At 40.1% G+C, this 6,732-nt stretch overlaps 1 protein-coding gene across 1 annotated transcript in view; it reads left to right on the top strand.

Moving 5' to 3' along the window:
- The first annotated feature begins 660 nt into the window (after positions 1-660).
- Positions 661-6,732, top strand: part of UNC5D (unc-5 netrin receptor D) — a 164,505-nt gene continuing 158,433 nt past the window's right edge. Inside the window, exon 1 of the mRNA XM_068662268.1 lies at positions 661-702. The gene's annotated coding sequence lies outside the window, so the exon portion shown is untranslated. The remainder of the gene's footprint in view (positions 703-6,732) is intronic.

Here is a 6,732-nt window from a genome sequence, read left to right as displayed (position 1 = left end):
TGCCTGGATGATGATTGTGACAGTTTGCATGTAAAAGCTGTGCTGGATGTCAAGCTGCATGGGCCATCAGATTCAAGGACCAAAATGGAAATGAACTTGAAATTTTTGCAAAACACTTTTCAGTATAATAAGTATTATTTTTACCCTAATTACTGCCATCTTTGTTATTTTATAACCAACACAAAGAAGCACTTCTCCTTTTAGTTTTATTATTCTAAAAGGTATTTAGTTTTTCTTTCTATCATGCAAAACTCAGGTTTTACAACTATAAAATTCCAAAATGTTTTACAAGTGGCCCTGATCCGGCAAAGACCTACCCATCTGTTTAGTTGAATAATAATAAGCATTTATATTCCAATAGTGCCCTTTACCTTGCTTGGGCTGTACACAAAACCATCTGCTTCAGATTGACTGTCTTTCAGACTGAGCTCTCCAAAAGCCCTGACCTTGTAATCTCATCTACGCCTTTGACCTTGCAGAGCTTCTCAGAATGAAGGATTAGGGTCTGCCACACACAAGGCAGCTTGTGAAAGCAGGATTTAACATCGCAGATTTGTAATTGGAGTCAATGAAGTTTTTTCCTGAATATGACTTGAATTTCTGATTTGTTTTTCAGTAAGACAAAGCAAGAAGTGGAATGCACGTTCATCCACTCCACGTGTCGTCTTGAGTGAAAGCTTCTTGGTCAACTAAAGCCGTAAGGTAAATACACTTCTGGCTGTTAGATTGGGCTGTTTATTCCACACACTGATTTTTCTCTTTCCAAAGAGTAAATGCATTTTATTTTTCATTATATAAGGCTAGCAAAACAAGTAAAGCTATCACTCCAAAAGGGAGTACTTCCAACAAGCACACAAGCAAGAAGATTGCCTACTGAGGCATGTGTTTGATGGTAAATGAATTGTATTTGTGAATTGCCTCCTATTTACTGTAGGGCTTTCAACGGTAATATTTCTTGAGCTAAATTACATTATCACAATAAAGTTAAAAGGAACATGATTTCTTCAGCCAAACCTGCTTAGTCATTAAGCACCCCAGTTGCTCTGAAGTGTTCCTGCAGCCCTAACTAATAGAAAATAACTTTCAGACTTACCAACGTGTGGCCCTGCCTTTCACAGAAACATTATCGATGAAGTGTGAAACATGCAGAGCACACACGTGGAATAACAATGCAATAAGCCTGCTTGGTCTTTCCAATTTGAGGCTGGCTTTTCTGTATCATGATGCCTCTTCACTCTAGCACCATGAAGAACTAGCTTACTTGTCGGATTTAAAATTAGTTCCTTATCCCCTGTATCCCTGTATTACATTCCTTCTTGTAGCCCAATATTCTCGTCAGAGCAGAGAGATGGAGAATTTGGGCTGTTTCTTAAATTTGGTGACTGCAGTTCTCAGGAGAGTCATTTAAATCTTTTATCAGTGGACCCTGATTTCTTCTCTGATATTAGAATCTACAAGAATAAGGGACATAAAGCTCTTCCAACCTATTATATCTTGAGGTCAAACAATGTACCTTCAGAGGTGCCTCCCAAAGTAGAGGCCTCTTGTAGATACAGACTGTGACTCTGTCAGATGATGCTTGTAAAACTGTAGCAGGCCCCTTGACTCTGCAGCTATGAGATGTAGAAAACTAGGGACAAATATTTAACTGCAGTCTCTCGTATTGATCCGGTTGTAGTCATGTTTTAAGTTAACAACAAATTCTCTTAATTGTGTTTTTGGTTTATTTTCTGTGATAAATTATTTTCTCGTACTTTATAGCTCCTTAAATGGTTTTCTGTAGCGCTGTTTGCAAGCTCATAGGATGCGATGCCTGAAAAGTTAGACAATGGAAGAGATATAAACTATAATTGCATGTAATTGCTTCTTTGTAAGTATTCATGGAGGAAAGAAAAGGCTTCCTTATTCTTTCAAATTTTAGTTTCAATGTATAAATGTTTGTAAATCTGTCTTTTTCTTTTTTTCTTTCCCCCCCCCCCCCTTTTTTTTTTTGTTTTGTTTTGTTTGCCCTAATCGTGCACTGAGAATGTTTGCAGGCTGTTCTGCATGTGATACCCAGGGTGTGCAACAGTCAGAAACTGCTCAGAATCACTCTCATGGTAATACTGTGTCTTTCTGACTTTTGGTGAAACTTTGGGAAAACTTAAAAGATTCCATCCCACAAAGCAGTTGATTGCTTTCATGCTTTTTAAAACTTAGTTTATATTTTTGCTGTTTATTGTTGTTGCACAGACAGAAGGTGCCTTTGATTAAATTCTGCCCTTAGAAACACTGAGGAACATGGCACGGTTATTTGTTCCCATCCAAAATTTGACAAGTGTTCTAAATGAAGGGAAAACCATATTGTCTGCCTTTGCTATTGGGTTTTTCACGGTAGAAACAATCATCAGTTAGGTTCTCAGTCCTTCACAACAGGTAAAAGAGAGAATGCCTGAAAGTGAACGAAGTGGTTTGCATTTAACACTGCTACACCCTGTGTTGTCCCTTAAATAATCAGTATATTAGATGCTACCTCTTTGAGACAGGGACACTCTTATTTTGCAGTGGTGCAGAAGACATGAAGAATGGAAAATGCATTCTAAATATTTCAGGCTGCTATTTCAAGTGTTCCTGGGTGGCAGAGGCCTTGCTATGGTCAGAACAAATTACACAAGAAATAGTTGGCATAATAAAGAAAAAATAGCTGGCAAAGCGTGGCAAATAATCCCCATTTCTAATAATCTTAAGATGTTAGAAAGCTTTCTGATGCCTTTGCCCTTTTATGTGTTCCTAGCATGTTTCTCTGCTCCACGTAATTAGTGCCTGTCTTCTGCTGGGAAAACAGAAAGCCCAGGAAGGAGGGGCAAACCCTCGAGATGATGTTTAAGCAGTAAGTTCCCAGTGTTTTATTGAGAATCCAACATTTCTGTTACATAATTTCCCCAAGCAACTGGGATTTAGTCAATGTTCCTAGTTGTAATTAAATGATAAATCCTGGCATGGACAGCATCCAGCACAGGGTAAGTCAGTTGTGCTGAAGCACAGCAGGACACGAGATGCGTTCACACAGGAAAACAATGCAGCTTGGGAAGGCTGAGCAGAAGCCAGACACCAGGCAGACATCTCTGCATAGTAACACCGGAGCTGTTTGGCAAGTAGAGAGTTTCAGCCATTTTCTACATGTATACAGTTTTCTGTGAAACATATTTCTAAGAGGGCCTCATGTTTTGTTGGTGTGAATTATTTACAGAGCGCTTTATCGTTGTTGCTGTTCAGGGGGAAGCCACGCTCAGAGGCTGTCGATTAGTGAAGATGCATTACGATGTAATTGTTGCATTACAGATTCCCCTACACCATTAAAAGAACACTTCATATCAGTCAGTCAGCCTTTATAGGATACTTTTAATAGAAGTGTGTATTACGAGAAGCCTATATGCATTTTAGCCTTTCAACTGTGTTTCACACATCTAGAAATCACATAAATAGTCTAAAGAGGGAAGACTTTAAAGGAAAGCTAAGAAAAGAAGGCAGGGTAACAGTCTGTTCAGTGCTCAAAACAAAACAGAAAGTGATAGATAAAGACACAAATGTAGTCCTCTGGAATGCCACCTTGCATTGTTTTATGTAGCTGTTTTTCAGTTATCATGCAGCTTCCAAAGTTGAAAATAAACATGAAGCAGTAACATGAGAACATACAAGAACATACAGCCCGTACCAACAGCCCTGGTATGGTCCATGGGCTAACACACAGCACTTGGCAATGGATTTTAGTGGATCCAGGATTTGACCTAGACCTTTCTTTTATTATTATTATTTTTTCTCTCATTTTTGTACTTGATAAATGAAATTTGATCTATTAGTTTTATTTTGTTTGCTAGGTTGTATTGAATTTCTATGAATTTACAAGTAAGAACAATGTTGTCACTATGAACCTTTCAGGAGAGTACTAGGTCTCTGAGAAATGTTCCGCTTGGTTCGGTAAGGTTTCTGTGACTCTCTCAAAGCTTCCATTGCTCTCTGAAAGGCAAGCACTTTGTGTTTGAGTTCACCAGCCCGGGCCCAAGCAGGCGCTGCAGCTCAGCATTGGGTTCTGTCTCCTCCTCTGCACAGCAGCAGGTTCAGCTGACATCAGGAGTGCATTGCCAGGTCTCAGGCTTTGAATCCACATTACTCGAAACTAAAGCCAACCTCATGAAGAATGATCTCTTACTGACTCTACAGCAGAGGCTCTTGACTAGAATGTCCTTATTATGGCCGGAGCCTCTTTAATCATTAGCGAAAGCATGCTAGTTCATCAAACATTCAAAGCAATCAGGAGGTTAAATCATACAGAACAAACACCAGTAGCTAATGTGTATGCAATATAATACAGCAGAGGAAGTATCTCTTGTGGGCAGAGAGTGGCAGGACTAGTAATTTTGTGAATTGTATCATTAATAAAATATATTTTATTCTATTTGATGCTGACTTTGGAAGGTTCCTGTATGATTATTACATTTTTAAGCATCAGAATTTTTTATTTCTAAAGGCTTTACCAGAGGCTAAATTGAGATCTAATACAAAATTCAAAGAGGTTCTGCTGAAATGCCATTAAAATTTTAACTTTATGTTCTTTCGGGGGTTTAAAAGTTATGGAGGCAAAGCTGTACAAGCCAAAAGGAATTTAACTATACGATTTCTGTGTTCTGTAATAGGTAGAATGTCCGCCCTGACACAGATTCTTTGTTGGGTTATGTATTCTGAATATTTGGGTTTTCTCCTAGTAAATGCTTGTGTTCACTAGGGGGTTTTCAATACTTCATCTTTTCGAATGTTTTTCGCTATAATTTTTCAGGTCTTTCTGTACTTTTACATTAAAATTAGGCAGAAAATTCTAAAGCAACGATATGATGAGGTTGCTCTTCAGCACTTGTCTCCACACTCATGCCTGTGATGTGCTCCCACCTGAAGGAAGCCGGGAAGGTGGTTGGCCTTGCCTGCTTCGATCCAGGCCCCGTAGCTTTATTGCCTTATTGCTCACAGTCAGCTTGCAGCAGCCGTGTATTGGTCTCTGACCATAGTCCCTGTCTCGACTGTGTGACCGAGGAGTGTTGCTTGGTTATCCTGACCCCTACCCCACTGGTGGATAGACAGAGAAAATACAAATCTGCCTCTGCACCGTGCTCCGGCAGGGAAGGATTCTGGCTGGTGGGACTGTAACAAAGCTGGAGCATCCTCTGACCATGTCCCCATCATGACAATGTAATTGCCAGGAAGGAATTAATCTGACAAAATCTAATAAATAACATGTGGAAATGCGCTAAGCAACTTTCCTGCTTTCTGTGAAGAATTTAGCTTTTGTTAAATATAACCATTAATGATATGTAAGAAACAAATCCTTGGTCCATCACTCGTTCCATACAACATATAAATGTCTTCATAGATTTATTGCATGTTACCTCCTGTGATGGTTGTAATTTATAATCCAAAGTTATAAAGCCCTGGGAGAAAAATGTCTTTTTGCAGGCTGTTAAGCATTAATGCTCATATAATATTTTTAATATGCCACAGACACTCATGGTAACTAAAGTGCCCACTGCTGTCAGAAGCATCTCCTGTGGCACTTTCCCTTTCTACTATCCAGGAAAAAACAAAAACACAACAACAAAAACCACACACACACACAAAAACAAACCAAACCAAAAAACCCGAGCTATCATGTGTCTCTGAAGTTATTCTACGCTGTTTTTAATTCTGATAGCTCCTGAAAAATTTATGAATCAGCTTGTCTGCTATCAAAAGCTGCCTCATGGAACTTTACTATACTGACACGCCATCATGATAGGGAAACACGTATCATCTCGTTTCGTTTTGGAGAATGTGTCTGCAGGATGTCAGGCATAGTTAATGACTCCAGATAGGCAGCTCTGAAAAGCACAGGCTGCATTTATCCCTGCTATGGACCCAGGGCGAGTAGCAGTGCTGCAAATCCCTTGTTTCTCTCTCCATCCAAAGTTGCTGATTAACCCTGCCAACACGTCTCAGCTTTGAGCAGGGGGGATGCTACTCAGGCTGAGTGCATAGCTGTTATTTATACGGATGCAGAGTCATCGGGGGATCAGGGATTTCCAGGCGCTGGAAATGAGGCTGTCCCTCCTGTGATGAGTATTGCATTGCTCTGGCAGAGACTGTGAACGTGGTGAGCCCCCTATAGCTGGTACGGAAACAGCTCTTAGAGCCTGAGGTCTCCAAGAGCAGCCCCGTGGCCACACTGCTGGGCTGATCTGTGCCATAGGTGTGCGTCAAATTAGACGGGGATGAATCTCTCCAGCATGAAATTTTTAACAGACACTTCAGATAGCAGCGTGGCTATGATGGTGTGCTTTGCTGAGGTTTCAGAGCTTGCTGTTCTTACAGTAACCCGTCAAAGGATTTGTTTTCAGTGTATTATTTATAAATGGGAAGCAAATGTACCAAAATAAAAGGCAGTGGAAAGTAACTCGGTAGGTTTATAGTCAACAGAGTCTGACAAATAAATTTACCTGCGGCACGTCATTAGGTGCATCGCCTTGCACAGCACACTCCACTTGGACAGCAGGCTTTGCCAGAAGTCAGCTGCAGTTTACTAATGAAAGATGTTTGCATAGTTTGTGTGAAGTCCTTCTGATTTTATTGTGCTTTATTGAAGTTGAAGACATCAAACAAAAGCACTTTTAACTCTTGATCATACTGGTAGTGTTTACACGAGGTTATTTATTGACGGCTGGGTGGGAG

Source organism: Anas acuta, chromosome 27 (genome assembly GCF_963932015.1).
Source record: "Anas acuta chromosome 27, bAnaAcu1.1, whole genome shotgun sequence".
NCBI lineage: Eukaryota > Metazoa > Chordata > Aves > Anseriformes > Anatidae > Anas > Anas acuta.
This window is presented reverse-complemented; position numbering and strand designations above follow the sequence as displayed.